Genomic DNA, 25,372 nt, shown 5'->3' with positions numbered 1-25,372 from the left:
ACAACTTCGTGCTTTTTTGTCCTTTTTTAGATTTTTAGATTCAATCCTGGTTACAAGGTATCTATGATGAGTTTATTTAATATACCGATTGATATCAAAACCAAGGGAACAATTTTATGTATTTTTATTGCTAATACCAACACGAAAAGACAGAAAATTTAATAAAATGGCGATGTTACAAAAAAGTGACAATTTAACAATTAGCTGCTTAGATATTGTATACAGCAAAAGACTAACACAAAACAGATATTCTAATAAATTCATCATAGATACCAGATTATAAAATTTTGTATCTGCACAATATACGTGTTTCGTCTACAAAAGACTCATCAGTGACGCTGAAAAAAAAAGTTAAAAAGGCACAATAAAGTACGAAGTTGAAGAGCATTTAGGACCACGATTCCTAATTTTTCCAAAAAATCAAACGGGACCAATTTTTGTTGTTTATCGCTACTTTAATCACACTTGGTGTTGTAAAAGCTGCCATTTTTTATTGCTAGAAAAATTCGGAGTACAATTTGGTTTGGCATTGCAATGTATAAATACAAGGCTTGACAAATAGAGGTGTGACTAAAACTAAGATTGTCATCTTCAATGTATAAATGTAGTGCATGGCAAATCTCTAAGGTGTGCTTTAAGTTTGGATTACCATCTACAATTTATAAATACAATCCATGACAAATTATACCTGTGTGGAATATATAGCACAGTTCCCAGCTATTGAGTTGATCAATTCAACCTCTGCATTTCATGTACTATTCCTTCTTTGTAATCAGTTAAGGACCAATAATCTTTAAATCAGGGTATTGTAGTGTAAAGATAGTTCGCGTCAATACAAAACCTTGAACTAATCGTATTGTTTGCTAGCAATCATAAAGAACTGTACATCTTCCTGATGTCGCAACAATATAGTAATAGGGAAATACAATCTTGCAGATTACTTTAACATAGTAAAATCAACTTGGGTCAGCTTCCATTATACGATCATATGTCTAGCTTTAGCTCTCAGGAGATTGTTCAGCTGCACAATAACAATTGCTTTGGCATTGATTTTTCCGTCTTTTCTAATAGAAATATGAGGTGACTAACTCATAAAATATCCCTATACTTTTAATGTTTAGCCATTCTTTTCTTGTCTATTTAGCTTTTATACAAAAAATAAGTTTCTACCCAGTCCATTCTCAAGTATACCCATCAAATCGAAAAAATAAGGAAATTGAAAAACAAATCAAACATTGACAAAGAACTAAAGGAGATAACTTAGACTCTTGTTTGGTTTTCATGTGTGTTTAGCCTTTAAAAAAACCCATAACATATATAATTGTTTTAAATGGTTCAAATCTTCTTACGTTTAATGCTAACCGACAAAACTGTCAAAATAGCCTAACGTTGAGACTATGTCACTGACCACAAGATATAAGCCATACTTTACTTAAAATGTATTTTGAAAGAAAAATGTCTTAAGGTTCATGTGGACCCTATGGCTAAAATGGCCGTATTTTCACCTCAAAATTTACTCTGAGTACAGACAAACCTTCGCATCTGTAAAAAAATTCAGGCATAGCATGCCCTAGATAAATGAATTTTAAGTACGTTTTATGTTTTAAAAAAATAAAAACTTACCAGGATTTTGCCGTGCACTTTTTTTCATTCCTCCAGAAGGTGCCAAAATAAACTAAGTTGGGAAACAGGTTTGAGAACTTCCCCACAGGTAAAAATTAAAGTGAATATTTTTAATTGACATGGACATTAGATGAACAATAGATACTGGACAATAATTGGATATTTAAACTGTGTACCTGAGTGGACCATATCAAGGTAAATCCAACTGTTTGTTAATTTTATCATCTTCTGTAGAGACGAAAAAAAGTGTACGGCAAAATCCAGTTAAGTTATGAATTTTCTAAATCATACAATGCATTTGAATTCTATTTATCTAGGGCATGCTATGCCTTAAAACTTTCCCAGGTGCACAGGTTTGCCTGGACTCAGAGAAAATTTTGAGGCGAAAATACGGCCATTTTAGTCATAGGGTCCACATGAACCTTAAACAACGATTGTAGCGTGGGTATTGTTGACCTTATCAAAGAGGTAGGGACAATTTGTCGCCAATTTGTTTCATTCGATAAGATAGGTAAATCATGTTTTAAATAGCCCGATAGATGCTATTTATAGTATATAAAAAACGTCACATCATTTATTTTCATACCTTGAACAGGCATTCCTACAAAAACAAGGCCATGACTATTGATTTTTTATATTGATTTTATTTTATTATTAACATCCTTTATGCAAGGTGCCATACCATGTAACTTCTCAAGGAGCCAAATAATATCGAACTAATTCAAATCGTGATTTTCTCATTCTGAATATGTATATCTGTTACACAGTATTTGTCCTGGTCTTTTAATGTTTTATCGTCTATAAGATTAGACAAGAAAATACATGTAAATGTATATATTTTAACCGGAGAACATCTTACATCAGTTGGTCATAGATCACCCTGTGTTACTACTTCATGTTGTATTGCCTTTTCTGTAATTTTAACAAATCGGCCCTTCGTTGTGATACAGATGCAACAGCTTCTTGATGTTTTACCTACAATCACGATTTGTAGTGTAATTGATTTGTTCTGTTATGTTATTTTATTTTTCTGATGAGTTATGTACCCGTGTATAGACGGTGGTAAACATTTCAGTACTAGTATCTTTACAGTTTGTGATTTGGCGACAAAATTGTTGTTGACTGCATTTGTTACATGTAATACCATGTTCAAAAAAGGTTTCGACGAAATGTGTTTTGTTGTTATGAAAATTGTATACAATGGCCTTATTTTAAGTAATGTGTATATTACACCCGCAACATGTAGGCTTAATTTCTATAGAATTAATTCTCGTGTTATTGGTTATGTACAGGCACCTACATCAGTTTGACGGCAGTTGTCCGTTGGATATATGTAATAACGTAAACACATGAATAGAAAGTATTTCAAGAGTATGGACAGTCATAGGATTGCACAAAATAAGCGATACATTGTTTTTTCTTTGATACACGTAAAATTATTTACTAGTACACTAACTGAATAGTCAAAATGAACCAAAATGACTCTATGAATCAAGCAAACAACCGAAAAAATATGATAGAAACTTAATACTTAATATAACAACACAAAAAAATGCAAAAGTTCTGAACGAGGTTCGAAATCTTTCTTCAAAACCGTCATTTATTAGTAGTTCTGCGCTCTACTGGTGGAGCTACGGCGATTCTTAACATTATGACTCTTATTTAGAAGCTATATTGGTACAATTTATCGATGTTACAATTTTTTCTTTAAAAAGTTGTTTTTTATGTAATAAGGACACACTAAACCAATTTCATTTTTGAAGTCAAAAGTAGTATGAATAACAACAGTCATAAAAAGCATAACTTTTCTTTGGTTTGAAATGTCCTTCTTGGGGGATTCCATGTTTTTTCCACATAAAAACAACCGAAAATCCGGATATTGGACTTTCATCCTTTTTTAGGGTTAAATTAACTATTGATCACACATATCATACTATATGAAAATCGAGATATTGATCAAAAAGCATTTTTATTTTTGGTTTTTATAGGAAATTTTACTCTGTTGGCACTTTTTGAAATTGGCCCTTCTGTGAAAAAAATCCTCGGCATATTGGCCCTACCTCTTTGTTTCTATTTTTTAGATATCCATTTTAGGTTCTACGTTCAGTCAATATCTTGATGGTCATCATTTACATTACTACAAATAATTATATTCATATGTTAAACATAATGTTGCCATAATTACAGAATTTTAAAAACTTTTGTATAATATAATGTTGGAAGTAGTTTACTTATATTTGATCTTTGAAAAACTGAAAAATCACACAATGTCTTAGCAATAAAATTAACGGTACCAATTTTCTTGCACCAGATGCGCATTTCGACAAAACATGTCTCTTCAGTGATCCTCGTGGCCAAAATATTTGAAATCCAAAGGTTATATAAAAGGTGAAGAGCTATAATTCAAACTTAGCAAGAGTTTACAACGGTATGTAACTTTTCTAATGCATTACATTTGTCATAACCCTAACGAGTTCAGTGTATCATAAATATAAACGAGATTAAGGCCGTACTTATGAATATACCATAAAAGGGAAATGCTACGGAATACAGAATTAGACGTTTTCTTTCAACAATTATATATTGTTTATTATTAGTAGATCTGACAAGATTCTTTGTCTAGGGAAGTTATAATTCATCCAATAGATCAAAGTAAAATTTTCTGTTTAATCAAGGTCGTATGATGTCTCGTGTAACATTCTCCAGAGATCACATATTCTCTAGACATAAGCTTTAAAAACAATTTATACTTGTTTTCAATTATATTCTTGTAAAAAAATCATATCTTCATTTGAGTAGTAGGAATATCAAATTAAATATAACATAATTAGTTTTGTCCGGGATTAATGTCCTTGCTGTTCGTTCGTCCAGGGGTTATATCCTTACTATAGGTCGTTCATCTGCTCGATGTATTCCGTATAGTCATATCTGGTCTGATTAGAAATTCAACTCAGGTCATGCTTTGACCATTCCATGCCTATTGCACGTCGTAAGAAAATTTCATTTTTTTGTACAAAATATTCGTTTGTCACAACCAATACAGCTGTTCAAGAAAAATAAGCATCAGTTGGGGAGTTGTTAAAGACATACTGCTACCATCATAAATAAATAAAGAGTAATGTTATGTTACTTGACACGACAATTGGTGGCATGGGAAGAAAGAACTTAACGCAACATATATTTTACATGAAAATTGTTTTAGTTATATAACATTTCAGAATTAAGATTGTTTTCATTGATTTCAGTTGATTTTCTTTGTTTCTAATAGAAAAGGAATTGATACAATCAAACGCTTAGTTATATAAAAAAAACTGTTTCACTGATTACATGTATGTTTTTATCTTTTGCTTTTCATGTTCCGAATAATAAGATGCTGTTCACGGCTATACTTTTATTATCTGTCCTCTAGAGAATATTGTGTTCATGACATATGTTTCTGTAGTCGCTGTTTAATTTACTCAGATATTCTATAGAATGATAGCAATTCAGAGCTTGACAAATTTAATCGACGCTTGTCTATTGTTGAAAAATATATGTATCTGTTGGGCACTTTAGATCTTTTTATTGTCTGCTGATGTTTGATGGTTGTCCCATTGAAGTATTTTCATCCTGTCATTTTATTCATCTTAAGATTAAACGCAATTCATAAGTTAGCACGGATAAACATTTTTTAGGAAGGAGATTCCTTTGTTCGGCTTCAAAGACAGTGAAATGAACATATTTAACCTGTATTTTAGCAATCAACTAATTTCCAGCATTTTTGTTCTTTTCTTATGATGTAAACAGAAAATTTTCATAACAAATATTCCCGAAAAAATGACAAACTCTAAAATATTCTTTTGAGTTCAAGCTATTTCCCTCATCTTTTTATATGTTTACTTTTCACTTGACGGTTGAAACTTGAACATCGATAAACTAATGTTGCATTAAGTCAATGTCATTGACAAAAGAATACAGAAGCAAATGAGTTCGGAATGATTGATTGATTGTTGGTTGATTGATTGTTGGTTGAGTTCGGAATGAGTTCTAACATTAACATCATGACATCTGATACTTAGATAGACGGCTGTACTTGGAGACATGTTGCATACAGCAATATATTAATGCTTTTCAAGGAAATGAAGATCTGGAGCAGTGATAAAGTTAAATGTGTTCATGATTTCAGTATTTCATTATAAAATAAATCGAAGACACATTGTAATCTTGTTTCTAACAATGAAAGAGCGATATAATTCCTATATAGTCTAAGAAAGATGTATCAAAATATTTATAATGAAGGCGGAAAATACCAAAGGGACATTCAAAAAATGAATGTGCCAAAGAGACAAAAGGGCAGAAAACAGCCCAATGCCACTAATGGGTCTTCAACAGAGCGAACCACTTGACGTTAAGCATCCGAATTCAATCAACCAACACATCAAGATAATCCCGCACCCGGAGGCGGGCTGCAGCTGGTCCCTTAACAAAAATGTGTTCTAGTTTAGCGAAAATGGACGTCACACTAAACTCTGAAACTTATAAATGTACCAAAGTTTATTCGTTAAAATTATATACCTTCATGAATGCGGAGTTATTGTCTTTCAGAACGGTCGGTCTTCTTTTGAAGAATCTGCCCGGATGATACCATGTTTCAATGAAACATGCTTCAAGGCATAACATAATAACTTGTGTGAGGTAATTATTTTCCTTGTTCAAAATGCAAACTATAATAATTTACTTCAACATTTCATTCATTTGATAATTAATTGCCATCTTTAATAGATTTAATAAAAAATCGTCATTCACGCGCATTTTAACTTTAAAAAAAAAAGATCTGAAGTTTTGTTAATCGATCGCTACAATAAATGGACACATTCATATATTTGAGATGAATTTTAATGTCCGATTTTTCTTTAGATCAATCTTGAAACCTGTCAGTGTGTTCTACTGCAAGAAAAACCTTTCAATATGCACTTTCTATAACTTAATCATTCTTCTAAAATAAATCTCACAATGTGTGAGAAATGTTAATTACAGGGTTTGAATTATTAATTTAATCCGTAATACAATTGTATGAAATTAACTCTCGTGACTTATGAAAAGTCCCTGTAAACACAGACGAATCGATGTACCAACACGACCTCACCATAGGAAAAGACAATAAACAATGCCGGTTTTTATTGGAAATAAAAGTCAACGGTTTGACAATGTAATGAATAGAATTAGCATACTAAACAGAAGGGGCAAGCATAGAGTAATACTATCCTGGTGTCTATGATGAGTTATCTGCAGTTTTTTTCATCTTCAATTATTTTTTGGTACTTATCTTTGTTTGTTAGTACTAAATGTTATAGGAAATTTATACTGTATTAATATGATACAAAGATGGCCAGCCTTAAGTTTGATTTACTATGTATTAATCAGCTAATTTAAATAAAAATCACACGTCATGTTCCATTTATCGAAAAAAATGTCTTTAGAATTAATGTTGAATAGAAACGAATTATTCAGTCATAGCAAATAGTTTTTTTATTCTAATTTGATTTTTTTTTGCTTATATTTCCAAAAACATCGTAGTAATATGCTATGATCTGCAATATCATTATACATCTACAGGACTTTAGTCTATATCACTCCCGGCTTTTCATGGAGTTTGATTCTTATTTAATTATTTGTAACTGTTGATGTAAATGACTTTTGATTTTATGAGTCTTTGTTTACTCCTTGGCTTTGATTGTTATTGTTTTCAAGGCAGTTGTGATAGTCAGAATTCAGTGATTGTCGTTTGTTGTTGAAAAGTGTTTTTTTGTATATTTTTTTTGGTACATAATATCATGTTGTTAGTTTTCTTGTTTAAAGTGTTTAATATGTGTCGTTCTATACCATTCATAGCTGACTATGCAGTACGGGTTTTGCTCATTGTATAAGAAAAACAGTACGGTATGATCGCTTGTGGATAGTTGGTCTCATTGCCCTTCATACCACATATTCTAAATAAACTCATCATAGATACCAGGATTGAAATTTTATCTTTCCGCGTTTCGTCTACAATAAAAACCTCATCAGTGACGCTTGAATCAAGCAATGTTAAAAAGGCTAAATAAAGTACGGAGTTGAAGAGCATTGAGAACCACAATCAGCTAAGGTAATCTATTTCTGAGGTAAAAAATCCTTAGAATTTAAAAAAAATCTAAGTTTACAGTTAATTTAAATTTATAATTATAAACATATCAATGATAACTCATATCAACACAGAAGTGCTGACTACTGTCTTGGTGATACCCTCAGGCAAGACCATTTAATAGTGGTTCGAAATATATACTAGTGTTGTTTTAACTGTAAATATCTTGAACACGACTGGTTCTGTTTTCCGAACCTGCGACTAGCTTTTGCAAAACACAGACATTCAGTTAATTCTATTTCTTTCCTTTAACAATTATTAACAAGAAGAAGAAAAATTTACATGAAAATTGATTGTTTTTCCCGACGGCTAAGTATTAAGATAAATGAATGATCTTTAAAGTAATTGATTTGCGCTGACTTTTCAAGATTATGATATACAAGTCTTTGACATATATAAATAATGTCAGATGAAAAGTTAGTATTAACCTTTCACATTCATTTGAATAAAGGCGCAAGAGCCCTTTTACTGTAAATTTTTTTCAATCCAATTAACATTTCTAGCGGCATAACTAAAACAAAATCTCATTTGCGCTGATTTTTAACATTTTCAAACTGGTCCCAAATATTGCTGATGATAATCTTTGGATACATTTAATTTTCCAAAGATAAACCTCCTGAAACATATGTGATTCTAACTTCATACAACCCTTGACATTCACAATTGTAAAGGCTGAACCATCAGTGGAACATACCCTTGGATAGACATGTAGATATAAATATTGTCGGGAAAGAAATAGGGCATAATAATGTATGCTGCATATCCTAAAAATACTGTAAGTTAGCTGCATAAACACCCACTACAAATAGTTATCAAAGGTACCAGGATTATAATTACAAAGCCTGTAATGGAATCTGTTGAACGGTTTGCGACATCTATCTATCACCTTCTACAAATTAACCAAGTCAAAAACTAATACAAAAATAAGCAGCAATTTTTTAGCACAACAATAACGCAGACCTGGCTTAGTCGACTGCATGGTAAAATCATAACCATAGAATGTACTTTAAGAACAAGGATATTCAAAGAAAATATTAATGCTATTTTAGATCCAGCATGCGCATGAACGCAAAGAAATAATTCCTCGTATGTTTAATGTTGTGTTATCTCTAATGGTTAATAGGGTAGCATCTGAAATGCTCCACTGCGTATTTTATTTAGCCGTATAAACAATTGTTTAGAGCGTCACTTGTGAGTCTTTTGTAGACAAAACAAGCGTATAGCGTATACAAATGTAATCCTGGTTTATCATTGGCGCCATGTATTTTTGTAACTTTCGAGGAGTGCAATATTAATGTGAATCTAACTTGTACAGATTCAAAAATGTATCTAATTTTCTCTTTAAAATAACGCATGTTTAAAAGTGATGCCGTTGTGACTAAATTAAATAAAGTAATACAAAATAGAATGATATAAATTATTTAAAAGAATCAAATCCTTGTTTTAAAGCAAACAAAGTTAACTTGAACATTTTATGATTTATATTGCTTTAGAAACTAAAATAATGATCCTCTCCTTGATTGCATGTAATTGCCAGTTCGTGTGGATCTCACGGTTTTATAAATAATCATTTGTGTCTTTTGCCTCTCTAGGTTGCATAATATATTGACAGTTTATTTGTTTATATCAAGAATTTCCAATGCCATTAAATTTTTATATGCCAATCCTTTGAAAATACTTATAATCTTTTATACTATAAAAGTAATAAATATCACAGCATAGTACAAACGATCTGACAAATATTATTCCCTGTAGAACTTATTGTCTTTCTTGTTTAAAACCTATAAAACAATCTTGACAACTGTTTCTAAGGAATTAATGTGATAAATGGTTGATCCTACTTACAAGGGGGGACAATTTGCTAAATTAAAGTTATATTTTTTTTTTATAAATTTAGGTTTCTCGTTTAAATAATGTAATGGTAGATTGGGAAAACGGTCCTATCATATAAGAGCTCTGATGCATTAATATTTGAATATAATTGGAACATTTGTTTACTAGCTGTTAAATAATGATCTTGGAACAATCAGTTTTTCACATAAAAGCAGAAATTTGAGCCAGTTGAAACTGGATGTTAAGATTAAACATTATCATTACTAAAACCCCGTTATATATATAGCCGTATTAGAAACATACTCATCACAGATACATAGTACCAGAATTTAAGACAGAATTTCGATTTATTTCTACCACTAACTATCGGACAAACAATGATAGTTTTTCAATTAAGTACCCTCACTTGAGACAATAACTTCATATTTATCCCTTATATTTGAGAATCAATTTCAGTATATATTATGAACAATTTATGATGTCGAAATTGCTGATTCATTAATTTCTTTTAGAAAAAAAATGATAACGTAAGCAAAAGCATTACGTTTGTTTAAAAAAATATAAATAAAATTAAAAAAAACAAATCTTGTTACATTTAAAGCAGCTTTTTGTTAAACATGTTATTATTATCATCATTTTCAGTGCTTATTTAGCGCTTATCTAAATAAACATTTAATATACGCGCTTTACAATGCATAAACACAATGATATATATTTGAGAATCAGTTTCAGTATATATTATGAACAATTTATGATGTCGAAATTGCTGATTCATTAATTTCTTTTAGAAAAAAAATGATAACGTAAGCAAAAGCATTACGTTTGTTTAAAAAAATATAAATTAAATAAAAAAAAACAAATCTTGTTACATTTAAAGCAGCTTTTTGTTAAACATGTTATTATTATCATCATTTTCAGTGCTTATTTAGCGCTTATCTAAATAAACATTTAATATACGCGCTTTACAATGCATAAACACAATGATATATATTTGAGAATCAGTTTCAGTATATATTATGAAAAATTCATGATGTCGAAATTGCTGATTCATTAATTTCTTTTAGAAAAAAAATGATAACGTAAGCAAAAGCATTACGTTTGTTTAAAAAAATATAAATTAAATAATAAAAAAAAAAAATTTTGTTACATTTAAAGCAGCTTTTTGTTAAACATGTTATTATTATCATCATTTTCAGTGCTCATTTAGCGCTTATCTAAATAAACATTTAATATACGCGCTTTACAATGCATAAACACAATGATACAAGTACATATATATTATAAAAAAAAATTAATTAAAAAAAAACCGATGTGTCAATGTTTCAATAGAAGCCATACAGACACCGTAAAAAAACCCTCATTATATGAAAATTAAAAACTATTCATCAAAATAATGTTGAAGGGGTACTACCTACAAGATACATAAATCATTTAAACTTTGACCTTTTTTGTTCAATCATTGATGAAAGTGAACTAATAATATGATAACTAGCATTTAGGAGCCAGTTCAGGTCAATTTTGTAAAAAGTAGCCAAAAATAACGATGATGAATTCTTCTCTTACAAGCGAAAAATTTAATTTCAGAATGGAAATTGGGAATGTGTCAAAGAGACCACATTGAATCCGTATCCATGTGAACTTCAATTTAACCCCGTAGGTAGAGATGGATTATGCATCATTGATATGTGTAAGGCTATTAAAAGAAAAAAATGTCAACAATGAAAGTGAAACAAAGGTAAATCATTTGATTGACTGATCCGATCCAAACAAACTCATTCTTATACCGGTAAAATCGAAATTAACTTGTTTTATCCATCAAATTGAAATCAAACAGACATAAAGAAAAATTTACACGATATCAAAATATCTATTTATATTTATGTTTATGTTTAGATCGTGTTATGTGTGGGTTTTTTTTCGGGGTCATCTAAATAGTTAATTCGATGTCGTCTATACTCAAACGAAACGATGCTACATATTATCGAGCCCATGCTCTGTAAATTGTTTATTTTTGACGTTTAATAACTTGAATAAATGTTTTATATTGTTATAAAGCTAATATGAGAATTTGAATCAAATCGGTGAACATGAATTTGAAAGCTAGTCATTAAAAACCAAATAGATACAAAGTGAAGATATAATCTAAAATACGGACTTAACTCCGCCGCAATTTTGCACTTGTCCTAAGTCAGGAGCTCCTGGCCTTTGTTAGTCAGGTATGATTTTTAATTTTAGTTTCACTGCATGAAATGATTAGTTTAAGGAATCATTAAACTACTTGAAAACTAGTTGTAAGTTCCGAGTTTATTATTTTCCTGGTAGTTTATTGGTCAAGTAAACGCAATATTTAATAGTAGTTTACAAATAGTTTACTGGATGCAGTAAGTTCTCGAATCGACACCTGATTTACTGTCCAGTATTTTTCAAATTTATTGAAGTTTAATAGACATACAACTTCAAATTTAATGTAGAGGATACCTGTATAACATGATTTACTACACATTAAAGTCAAAGATATTCCAAACAGAAAGCTGTTTACTGTGGTTTTAATTCTGATTAAACATCGAGTTGTAAATTTAATACGACAATAAACTTTCATTTAATGCAAATTGAAATCAGATTCAATTCCAAGTTTAAAGATTTAATGTGTGATATAACTAGATTTACTTCAAATTAAAACTCGTTTTGACTCCATATGCTATAAGCAAATATGTGTATTATTCGTGTTTGTTGCACTAAATATATGCCAATTGATCTGCAAATGCACTACAGAAAACAGTTTTCATCAATATATCACCAATAACAGTTCTTACAAACTCTATCATAATGCATGACATATTTGTTTATGCAAAAATTCGCCAGTATTACAAATGAAGCCATAATTGTGCACCCTAAGTTGCCTCAATCAATAATTCGAATCAAAGACTCATGACTGCCTCAAAATATGAGATAATTACAATGAGAGAAACAAGCTGTCTGTAATGGAGAATTTGCCTGACTAAAGCGAAAACCTGAATAAAAAAAACAATTGTATAACGTATTAACTAACTTTATTCTTTATTTTCAATTTACAAATACATGACATATGAAAGAACTAACATTCCTTTCTATAATAATTTGAAAACAAGAACAATAGCTGCATACATATTAAATTATACAACTCTAATTTTGAGCATTTTTGATTTTTTTCGTTATACTGAGCTATTTTAAGGAACAATAAAACATACATAAAACATAACCTTTAAATATAATAAATATTACGATATTTGAAGAATCCTATTGTTGTGGTCTGGGAACAGTATATGTAACATATATATTTTCCTGTTGTGATGGATTCCATTTTATGACCTAATTGATCCTAATTTTAAACTAACAATTGTTTTAATAGAAAGAGTTAGTTCCCTTTGAATACAAAAGTTTGAGCTGAATAATGAAAATCAACGTAATTTGGAGGGTTTAAAAAGCACCCAATTATATGCAACCGGTTACCCCGTTCTTATAAAAATAATATTTATACGAAAATTATCATACTGAATTTTTTTATAAGAATCTTAATAATTATGAACGTATTTATAAAACTTTAAGTTAAAACAAAACTTTCTAAATATCCCGCTGCTGTACCGTTTTTACATTTAATTTCATTACAACACCCGATATCCAAAAGTGAATGTTGTTTATTCTCTTCTTTTGATTTATTTTGATTTTTTGTAATTGCTAATTATTTCACTCTTAATCTTTACATATATATATATTCAAAATATCCATCTTATCACTTTTCAACTGACATAACATGTAAACTAATAAGTGTAAATCATTCGTTTAAATATGAGTTTGTAACGTTTACATAAGTTTACAATTAAAGCAAAATTCTGTTTATCTATGTCTGCACTTTAAACATACCTTCATTTTCCTTCGTATTAAATTTTTAAAAAATCTTCATTTTTTTAAAGATACGAAATCTGTTCTTATTCTAACAAGAGTTGTTTCCCTTTCATTGTTCAATTGGTATAACGAATCCCATAATATTATAAGTCCCTAGTTACGTACGTGTGTATGTGTTTAAAATATTATATTTGATTATGCTTGCTTGGACACCAATGAGCAAAATACACAATGAAGAGTTTCACAAAGACAAGGATTTATAATGTAAAACCAGCTGTTGTCTACATGCATTGTATAACTGCTTACATCAGGATAGCAGATTCACTTTTATTACTACTACATGGCTATTTCATATATTGTATAATCACACACAAAAGAAACATTAAAACATATTGAAATTTAATTTATCCGAAGTTTCTCACTATTTCGAAGAATTTCCATTTTGTCTTAAACAATTTACTACTGTGTGTGTGCAAATAAAATAAACTACTTGTTTACGCAGGAGCACATCATATATTGAACAAAAACAACGGAGAAAATTCAATAAAATAATCATTGTTTACATATATTTTCCGTGATGTTAGGTTTCAAATCAAAAAGGTTATAATTTTGTTTTGCCAATGACATGTTATTTATACTTTTGCCTATTACTACAGTATTGTTGTTTCAAGAAGCACTTTTAATTAACTATTTGTATCAAAACATCCTCCTACGACCCGCTTGTTGTTGTTGAAGACGGTATGCTGACATGAGGGTGTATTTTTTGTATAATTGTTCGCATCCATTTGATTTCGTGAAGACTGAAATATGTTAACATAATAATTGAAAATTACCAGCGATTTTCTTTGTTTTTGTAGCTTTGGACATTTAATTATGTAAAAATTAATAACAATTACATGTAGCAATTACTGCATACCTAAACAATATACAGTTTAATCAATGATTTTTACTATCTAAACACCCATTCATGTCCTAGCACGACTTCTGGTTTTTTTCCTTAAAGAAACTGCCCCAACCTTTCGAATATTATTCTGCCGTCTGCTTCTCTTGCTCAGTTTATTTTCGTGTTTCTGGTCTAGGTTTTTTGACTAATTTGTCAAAGTCGTCAGACCTCCAAGGCAGAAGTGTGACGATAAACGACCCTTCGTCTCAGTTCTGAATCGGTTTGTTCAGAAGACATATACTGTAACTCCATACTTTGCATAACTGTTTCTTTTTGTTCTTTTGGCATGCTGGATATTTCTTTTAATGCCTTTTTTCTGTTGTTTAATTTCTAAAAAACGAATTAAGCTCTAATAAAAATTCCTTTAATTTCATTTTGAATACATACAACTGGAATAGATTCTATATATGCCTCAATAACTCTCCTTCAATAAAGACATTATTATTTTCGTTATTTCTATAAACAATAACGTCCAGCAAAAAGCAATCTATTTTTTTTGTATGTAATAACACCTAATATAAGAAAGCCAGATTTTTATTGGTTGGTAGCCAGTTTATTTTTCGCATATTCTAATTTTTCCTCATTTCAAACGAATTTGCCTGTTTTTCATCACTGCCGGTGAATTTGCCTGAAATACCATGGTATTTGTCATTTTGGATATTCCTTTTTCACCCTCTCGAGCATCCGCCCTAAAAAAAACTTAGATATGACGTTACATAAAAAAGCGAGCTAACGCGTATTAGTACATGTATTATTACCACAGTTTTATGATAATTTCCTCTTAGCCTCAAAATTGTGCATAAAAATGTTAATGAATTGTAGCTTTCAAGTTTAAAAAAATCAAAGAGTTTCATTCCAAACTATACGGTGTAATTAAACAGATATATCATGTTATGAAGGGGTATTTGTGAAAAATACCAGTCTTGGGACAGATTTTTTTCGCCTAGCGACTCGGGAAATTTCACAGTCCCTTGACTGGTATTTTCTGCAAATACCCCTCCATAACATGATATATCTGTCCAAAAGCACCTGCAAAATGATGCAACTTCTAGTATACGATCCTATATCTGACGCCATAAGAAATAGTCGACATTTTATTGTAGCGTTACGGCCTCACCCCCTATGTATTTTACTAACCCTCTATGGATCCGTAGGGGATCAGTAGCGAACCATATGACTTATAATAGAAAATGAATTAAGTTAAAAGGGGTCCCTAATCATTGTTAATTTAGAGTGATATAAGTATATAATAACAAATGAAGCTCCACTCTAAATCCGTTGACTGTTATAATAGACTGTATATGCAGTTTGCTGAAAATTAAAATTGATGTATCAGAAATCTATAAACCACTGCTTTTTTTTTTGGAACTAATACAGATTAAAGTAATCCAAGAATCAGGGTTTTTTTCCAAATTGTTTACCATATTAAAAAAAACAGTTCTTACTCTTTTCAATCTGCTGTACACAGCCATTTTCTGGTTATGTTCTTCTTGTTTACCAGTCTCTTCTCTTCGTTTCTTTGCTTTTAACGATTCAAAATTTGTCTTTATTCCTTCTACAAAACAAAACATCTACTTAATGCAATTCAAAATAATAATTAAACAAACGATTGCTTTTCTCGAATTGAGCCTAAACTGTAGTCCATTGTAGATTGTTTTCATGTGATATGATCGAAATGAAAATAAATCTACTAAAGTTACATGATATTATGCATTTGCTTGTAAGTGATTCGATAACACTAAAACTTATTTATGGTATGGAAACTATATAGCGTTTCAAAATATTATTGAAAGTTATCAGTACCGCAGAACTGCAATTTCGCCAATATTTTAATTATTTATTTTTTTGTACTACAAACCTCTTACAACCCCCTCCACTTCGTCAGGATATTGACCTTTTACGAATTTAATGATGAAATCGGACATCTCCTTATTCTCTGCAGAATTATATCTGAAAAAAAATCATTTGAAAATTAATCTTACTGAACATTACAGCTGAACAAAGGAGATCATTTCTTAAGCAAGCGTGTAACAAATGTCGGTAAAATAATCAATGTGTGCTGAAAAGTTGTTTGAATCTGAATTGAAGTATGATAATTAGATAAAATTAATATATCTTGCAAACTTTTCATTTAACAGTCAGGGGCATTACTTAAACAAATAATTTTTTAAATTACCTATATAAGTAATGTTGAAAACGAGGCTATTTTACAAATTACTTATATAAGTAACTTTTCTAAATATTATTTTTATAGGTGACCAATTATACAAATTTTACTAGTTTTAACAAATTTTTACAGTCATCTGGTTATTTTTCCCATGAAATATAAAATATAATCTTTCTGAAACACTAATTGTTTTTCTGACGCACTTATCTTTGATATCGACGCTTCTTGGTCAAAGGTTGGTCTCTTGTGACTATTAAAATATCGTTTTCCTTCAAAATCTTAAAAGTAGACAGATATAAATAGATAGAAACTTATGAATTAATTAAGACTTGAAGTAATATAATTTGTAACCCAAAACAATTACATATGTTCCTTAAATAAGTGTTATTACTAATTCTTTCAAAGATGTACAAAATAACTTATTCAAGTAACATTTTTGTCATTATTTTTAAAGTAACCCTTAATGTCTATTCTCCTCTCAAATCTTACAAATTCTTAAATTTATGATATAAAATGAAAGATGTAAAAAAATCATGAAAACGACATTTAGTCCCTGCTTCTATTGAATTTAAAAATAACTCTATTGAGTAATTTTATATTTTTTTAAAATCAAAAACTACCTATATAAGTAACTCAAAAAAGTTACATGTTTAAGTAATGCCCCTGACTGTTTAGAATGACTTAAAAGTTCAGATTTATACTCGAATTAGAGTTATGATAAAAGATTGAAAGTAATTAACTTTATGATCAAGTTTTGGTCTAGTTTTTTATTCAAAAAAAAAATGTTTCAATGTCGTTAATCACAGATAATTGACCATAATCATTTCCGAAAACCGAATTGTTTACTGATAAATGTTGACACATACATGACTGATTAATTGCATGTAGATAAACCATGCGTTTTTTTTTAATTTCCAACGGAATTTTAAAATCATTTAATTATAAACATACTTAAGGATATTGCCAGCTTCGTTCTTTGTTTTCCATATGAAATCCCTTTCAGTCATACCTTGCTGGAAACCACACCGTATTTATTGCTGAAAGGGAAAAGATACGCTCTTTTGCATTTGAATGCATTTAATTGCATGCATACAATAAAAAAAAACTGAGAACTGAACAAATGTATATGTGTAGAAAGTTTCAAATTATACAAAAAGTAAAATATATATTCATAGAATTTCACGACTTCATTAATATTACGTTATAATAAACACAACAACATGTTTTCAAAGTTAGTAAAATGTCCCAGTTTTTGTACAATTAATACACAAATTGTAAGCGTGCAATATTCATGCGAATCTTTTGCCGACAACAATCATGCTTAGCTTTGTAATCCGTTGAAAAATAAAAATAAATGACAATTTGCTGAAAGTATTGAATTTTCATTTCGCAAACATAGTGCATTGTAACAGTTATGTTGCACTACATAAAAATAAAGATTGTATATAAGCTATATCCCTTCCCACATGCACAATGAATAATTACTTACTGCAATTTGTACAGGGACGTTAATCTTTTGGCTTCTTTTTTTTATGCATCTGTTTTTGAGTGTAGCATTTGAATCAAAATATCCACTTTCTTTTTAACATTACTTTGATTTTCTTGCACTTTTATCGTAGGACGTGTAGAAAAATCCGTTTGTTCGGAACAAAACTCGAGCAGTTCATTCAACCCTGATATTTTAAGATGTCTGCACGTTGATTTTATTTACATTCAGATAATTTATCATTCATATAATTTTTGGTATATTAGATAAATAATTTCTGTTAAAAATATCTAATTTTCCGCTTTTCCAAAAACGAGGTTTATGTGTTTCCTATATGAAGTTTGACAGAGGTCGTTTCAACAAAGCGTCTGGTAAAAAATGTCTTTAGACACTCTTACAGATTTTGAAATGCTTCTTATAAATAGTTACGATTGTGTTCTGCACAGGGTTGTGGTGTATTGTTTAAATTCAAATCTTTATTAAATTTTGTTCATCTAGACCTCTGGAATGATTTTTCAAGTGAATATCTTTGTTAACTCTTTTTGAATTAGTTTTATGCATGAAGCGAATTTTTATTTATCAGTTGTTTACCAATCCCTTAAACACATTATTTTTACTGAATAAAAGGATGTGTACTTTGATGGGTTTTACATATGATATTAATATATATTTTTAAAAATCTTCCTTCTCTAATTCCGTCTCAAGTGTCCCTTTGAGTTTAGTATGCAAGGATTCTAGATTCATAAGACAAGAGGCCATGGCAAAAAATGAAAAAAAAAAAACAAAGAGAAAAACAATAGGTCACATGACACAACATAGAAATCTAAAGAATAAGCAACACGAACCCCACATAAAAATAGGGTGATCTCAGGTGCTCCGGGAGGGTAAAAATCTACCCTTCCGAACATCATAACTTTTCGCAGGAAACTCAAATGTATTAATGAAAGAAGCATTGGACGAAAGAGTAAGCAAAAAAATCATGCGACCAAAGATAAATATCTAAAGATAACAATGACGATAGAATCTCACAAAACGTAAGGCAAGCTATATATGTCTGTCTATGTCTGTCACGTGTCTAATAATAATAATAATAATTTTTTATTTACAGAGGGTTACACAGTTAGCTATAAAGCTAACCTTTCTTGAGACCCTGTCTTTCTGTTTTGTGATATTACACTATTGTTTTAGATAAAGTAAGGGGTCTGTACCAATTAAAACGTTTAAACCCCTTGCTTTTGTTTGCACATGACCAAAGTCCGGAATCTGATGTTCTGTTGATATACAGTTCATAAGTGTTTCTCGTTTCTCGTTTTTTAAATAAATTAAACCTTTGGTTTGCCATTTGAATGGTTTTACACTAGTTATTTTTTATAGCTTGCTGTTCGATGTGAGCCAAAACAAATTCAGAAAATAATATATATATAACCATGTATATCAAATTCAATGTCATAGGCAAACAAGAAACACAATCTTATAATTGTGAATTGTTAATGAAATATGAAGACATAAGTATTATTTAACTTATTCAGGAAAAAACACAAGCAATGTAAGCATGACCCCCTGCCGTATATTGAAATTTGTTTCCCTTAAGTTTGTATGCCCCACCTACGATAAAAGAGAGACATTATATTTTCTGGTCTGTACGTCCGTCCGTTCGTCCGTCCGTCTGTACCGGTCAAGGTTATTTTTTTTGGTCAATGTAGTTTTTGATGAAGTTGAAGTTCAATGAACTTGACACTTAGTACTCATGTTCCCTGTAATATGATCGTTCTAATCTTTATGCCAAATTAAAGTTTTGACCCCAATAACGGTCCACTAAACATAGAAATGATAGTGCGAAGTTTAAGTTAAAGTTTTTGGTTAGGGTAGTTTTTGATGAAGTTGAAGTCCAGTCAACTTGAAACATCCATGATATTATCTTTCTAATTTGAAGGGCAAAAACATCAATAATTTTCAACCAATGATATAAAATAAAAGATTAATGAGAACTATTTAAGTTCTAAAATAATATGTAGATAAAGAATCTAGTATAATATGGGTTTTTAATTAAATACTAATGCATTTTAATGAATATAAATAGGTGTCCTACGGTTAGGACGATCAATGCGATAGATCAAGTTAGACAAAGACATGTCATAAGATAGTCTTAGAACACGTAATTATCCTATGATAGCTTCGGGAACACCACCAAGAATTGCCATTAAAAACTTATTCTCGAAGAAGGTGTATTTACTCAACGAAGAACACAATATAAAAATAAGGATATGTGGTATTCCTATCAATGAGACAGCTATCCACCAAAGTTCATATGAAGAGGATTTTTATTTATCAGTTGTTTACCAATCCCTTAAACACATTATTTTTACTGAATAAAAGGATGTGTACTTTGATGGGTTTTACATATGATATTAATATATATTTTTAAAAATCTTCCTTCTCTAATTCCGTCTCAAGTGTCCCTTTGAGTTTAGTATGCAAGGATTCTAGATTCATAAGACAAGAGGCCATGGCAAAAAATGAAAAAAAAAAAACAAAGAGAAAAACAATAGGTCACATGACACAACATATAAATCTAAAGAATAAGCAACACGAACCCCACATAAAAATAGGGTGATCTCAGGTGCTCCGGGAGGGTAAAAATCTACCCTTCCGAACATCATAACTTTTCGCAGGAAACTCAAATGTATTAATGAAAGAAGCATTGGACGAAAGAGTAAGCAAAAAAAACATGCGACCAAAGATAAATATCTAAAGATAACAATGACGATAGAATCTCACAAAACGTAAGGCAAGCTATATATGTCTGTCTATGTCTGTCACGTGTCTAATAATAATAATAATAATTTTTTATTTACAGAGGGTTACACAGTTAGCTATAAAGCTAACCTTTCTTGAGACCCTGTCTTTCTGTTTTGTGATATTACACTATTGTTTTAGATAAAGTAAGGGGTCTGTACCAATTAAAACGTTTAAACCCCTTGCTTTTGTTTGCACATGACCAAAGTCCGGAATCTGATGTTCTGTTGATATACAGTTCATAAGTGTTTCTCGTTTCTCGTTTTTTAAATAAATTAAACCTTTGGTTTGCCATTTGAATGGTTTTACACTAGTTATTTTTTATAGCTTGCTGTTCGATGTGAGCCAAAACAAATTCAGAAAATAATATATATATAACCATGTATATCAAATTCAATGTCATAGGCAAACAAGAAACACAATCTTATAATTGTGAATTGTTAATGAAATATGAAGACATAAGTATTATTTAACTTATTCAGGAAAAAACACAAGCAATGTAAGCATGACCCCCTGCCGTATATTGAAATTTGTTTCCCTTAAGTTTGTATGCCCCACCTACGATAAAAGAGAGACATTATATTTTCTGGTCTGTACGTCCGTCCGTTCGTCCGTCCGTCTGTACCGGTCAAGGTTATTTTTTTTGGTCAATGTAGTTTTTGATGAAGTTGAAGTTCAATGAACTTGACACTTAGTACTCATGTTCCCTGTAATATGATCGTTCTAATCTTTATGCCAAATTAAAGTTTTGACCCCAATAACGGTCCACTAAACATAGAAATGATAGTGCGAAGTTTAAGTTAAAGTTTTTGGTTAGGGTAGTTTTTGATGAAGTTGAAGTCCAGTCAACTTGAAACATCCATGATATTATCTTTCTAATTTGAAGGGCAAAAACATCAATAATTTTCAACCAATGATATAAAATAAAAGATTAATGAGAACTATTTAAGTTCTAAAATAATATGTAGATAAAGAATCTAGTATAATATGGGTTTTTAATTAAATACTAATGCATTTTAATGAATATAAATAGGTGTCCTACGGTTAGGACGATCAATGCGATAGATCAAGTTAGACAAAGACATGTCATAAGATAGTCTTAGAACACGTAATTATCCTATGATAGCTTCGGGAACACCACCAAGAATTGCCATTAAAAACTTATTCTCGAAGAAGGTGTATTTACTCAACGAAGAACACAATATAAAAATAAGGATATGTGGTATTCCTATCAATGAGACAGCTATCCACCAAAGTTCATATGAAGAGGATTTAAGCAATTACAAGCAATTGCACGGCCTTTAACAATGACAAAAAACAATACCGTATAAATAGTCGGCAATAAAAGGCCCCGACAACACAGGCACTTGTCTCAGAAAAAAAAATCCTATATACGTTAATATAACAGGTATACATAGGAACATTTTTTTCTGAGACAAGTGCCTGTGCCCGACAAGCTAACATTACCATTGTCTATCAACAGTTCACAATATTTATTGAAAGAAACGATTAATTCACATTAACTTCAAATTACAATACGTATATAACAATAAGTGTTGTGCTTCCAAGAAATGAACTAAAATTGTGCCTGCTCCTAAATGATATGCAGATCATGCTTCATAAATGGCAACCGTCATGTTGATCATTTATGAACAAATTTGATAAGAAGTTTCATTCCTAAATGTAACGTTCAAGGCAAACAGGACGATCAAAACATGCAATACTCTAAGGAACATATTGCTGGTTATCTGTGAAATAAATATTACTGAATTGTAACCAACACGAAATTGGTTCGTAGCAGCTCAGATTGTCATATTATTTTCGATCTATAAGTTTGACGGTCCCTTTGGTATCTTTTGTCCCTCTTTTCGAAAGGATAACTTTAACTACATCACGTGGAACCCATGGGTTTATAGCTTGCTTCTTATTATCAAGTAGATCCTATATGTCGTCAGGGGTCTGGAAACATGATAATTGTTTGGTGATCTTACCACGACAGAAGACACGCTGGACTGTGTGTGATGTATAAATTCGTCCGGTCAGAAAGACAACGTTACGTGACAAGATGCCGATGCTTTATTATAATATGAACCCTTGTAACAATTCTGTGAGAGGAAAGGCGTTGGTCAGTTACAAGGCCTAAATTCTGTTCCTTTTCCATATACCAACATTTTCAATTTGCATTCCAACTTTCCAGGCACCATCCCGGTATACTCCCTATTCCAGGACCTAACTATTGTATAGATTTACTTTTAATTGGTCTCATCCTGATAATGCATGACACATTTGCCCTAGACCTTAGTCAAACATCAATAGTATCACAGAAATTATGTGAGGACATATAAGCTCCGGAATATTGTATCAAATGGAGCTATACAAGCTATACACAAGAGCTGCTAAGATATTTTTCAAAGACATGAAAAGTTAGGTAGACGCCATCATCTCTTTTATGTCAAGTGTTTGTTTGAAATCGGCCATCATGGTCAATTTCTAGATGTATAAGTCAAGTTGAGAGACAAACTTAACTATACAGTGGTATCCTTTCAAGTTCGATACGATAGATCGATACATTCGACGGAGTCACCATCATTGAACTATTTAGCGAGAGGACATCATCTACATATCGGACTGTTAATATAATTCGAATGTTCCGAAGGAAATGTTACTCGTATGAATAATGAAATAGTCTACGAGCATAAACCCAGTTAATTTCCATATAATGCCGATTCCTTGTCGAAAAGTTGTCACCCAAACTTACAGATATGTAGTCAATAAAAATTACCAATCATCTTGAAAAAAGCAGCTTCAGAGAATTTCTGTATGAATATAAAGAGATTTTTTTTTACATTATGTTGATAAATTGTTCATTACTAAATATTCTGTGACAAACTCATGTGTGTTTAGGACGATGACCATGAGTAACGTTAGGATGTGCAAGGTTCTGGTCTGCAAGGAAGGCGGACGGAAAATGTTGGACTGTCATTGGAAAATAAGGGCATGTTACGTACGGACTCCTTCTTTAACGTGCAATCAGCAACACTCGTTTACACAAAGCACCGGATTACATAGATATAAGAAGATGAAGTATGACTGCCAATGAGACAACTCTCCATCCACGTCACAATTTGTAAAAGTAAACCATAATAGGTCAAAGTACGGTCTTCAACAAGGGCCCCAAAAATAAGTAGTGGAAACCCGTTTAAACGGGAAAACCAACGGTATAATATTATAAAAATAACCACACCAACAAATGATAACCAGTGAACATCAAGTTCCTGTCCTAATTCCGAAGAGGCACGACTACCTATATTTATGTATCCCAAACAACCAAAATGGAAGCCGCAACAGCGCAAGGATTTTACTACTGGAACCATTAGTACCAAAGAGGACAATATATCTAAATCCCAGTTAACCCTTGGGGTCTATCACCAAGTACAATTTATTCCTCCATGAAACCAGATATCAGTATATACGTTAAACTTTGCTTTTTTTTTTATAAAGCAAAATTGGACAAATAATTTTGATTTAAAATTTTAAATATAAGTATAAAATCTTTATAGGATTACAAGAGGAAAAAAGTCTATGGAATATTTTGTATCCACATCTGATTCGTTATACATCTCTTACATGTTATCAAACGAATGTTTATATCTGCATATACAAAATGGTTCAGTAGGGATTTATTCAGGATTTAATTATTCTAGTAAATATCTCTGATAAATATCTTTCGAAAAATAGTAAAATATTCATTATGCATTTTTTTTTTTAAATAATATTAAAAAGGATCAATACAAAAAATGTAGAGTTCCTTGTCTAAACATGTTTACTATAGAATACGTTATGATATTATAAAATGTATTTTAGAATACAATTTATATGTTTTACATCGCCTTTCGTAGCAGCTTTTAAGCTAAGTAGACATATTTTCTTTTAGTCTATTCATGCAATGCATGGTGCAAAAATAAATAAAAGAAAGAGAAAAACTGTATGGAATATACATTTATATTATTTACTATTTAAACACCCGTCTGCATTTGTAAATATATAAAAAGAACTTTACATTGTTTAGATTATATGTCGATTTTCTAAATTTGTAGATAACGACTATATATCAAGTCAGAGTTCAAATTATCATATAATAGTTTAACACGTCCCATTAAGTTAATTGATCAGGAACGCCACGATCTTATTGTGATGAAAGTTTTATAATAAAGTACTATTGGCGTCCTTTGATCATTTATCAGAAAATGCACCCTACTACGAAACATTTGTTCTTGCGGATGTGAAAATATCTGCCAGATTTTATTTACATTAGAGTTAGGGCAATGAGGTCATATAACCTCTTTAGTTATTTCACTTCCATGGTTAGGGTAAAAAAAAACCTGAATAATTAAAAGTCAGGCGTTGATAAAATAAATAATAATAATCTTTATTGTCATATGTATTTCAACAAATCAAACGTGTTTGTGACAAACAGAAAAA

General features: G+C 30.6%; 1 protein-coding gene across 1 annotated transcript in view; it reads left to right on the top strand.

Annotated features, from left to right (window-relative positions):
* Positions 1-25,372, top strand: part of LOC134706665 (neuropeptide S receptor-like) — a 52,778-nt gene that overhangs the window by 972 nt on the left and 26,434 nt on the right. The gene's annotated exons all lie outside the window — the stretch shown is intronic.

The sequence above is a fragment of the Mytilus trossulus genome, chromosome 1 (genome assembly GCF_036588685.1).
Source record: "Mytilus trossulus isolate FHL-02 chromosome 1, PNRI_Mtr1.1.1.hap1, whole genome shotgun sequence".
NCBI lineage: Eukaryota > Metazoa > Mollusca > Bivalvia > Mytilida > Mytilidae > Mytilus > Mytilus trossulus.
The sequence above is the reverse complement of the archived record's forward strand: the minus strand, read 5'-3'. Positions and strand labels throughout refer to the sequence as shown.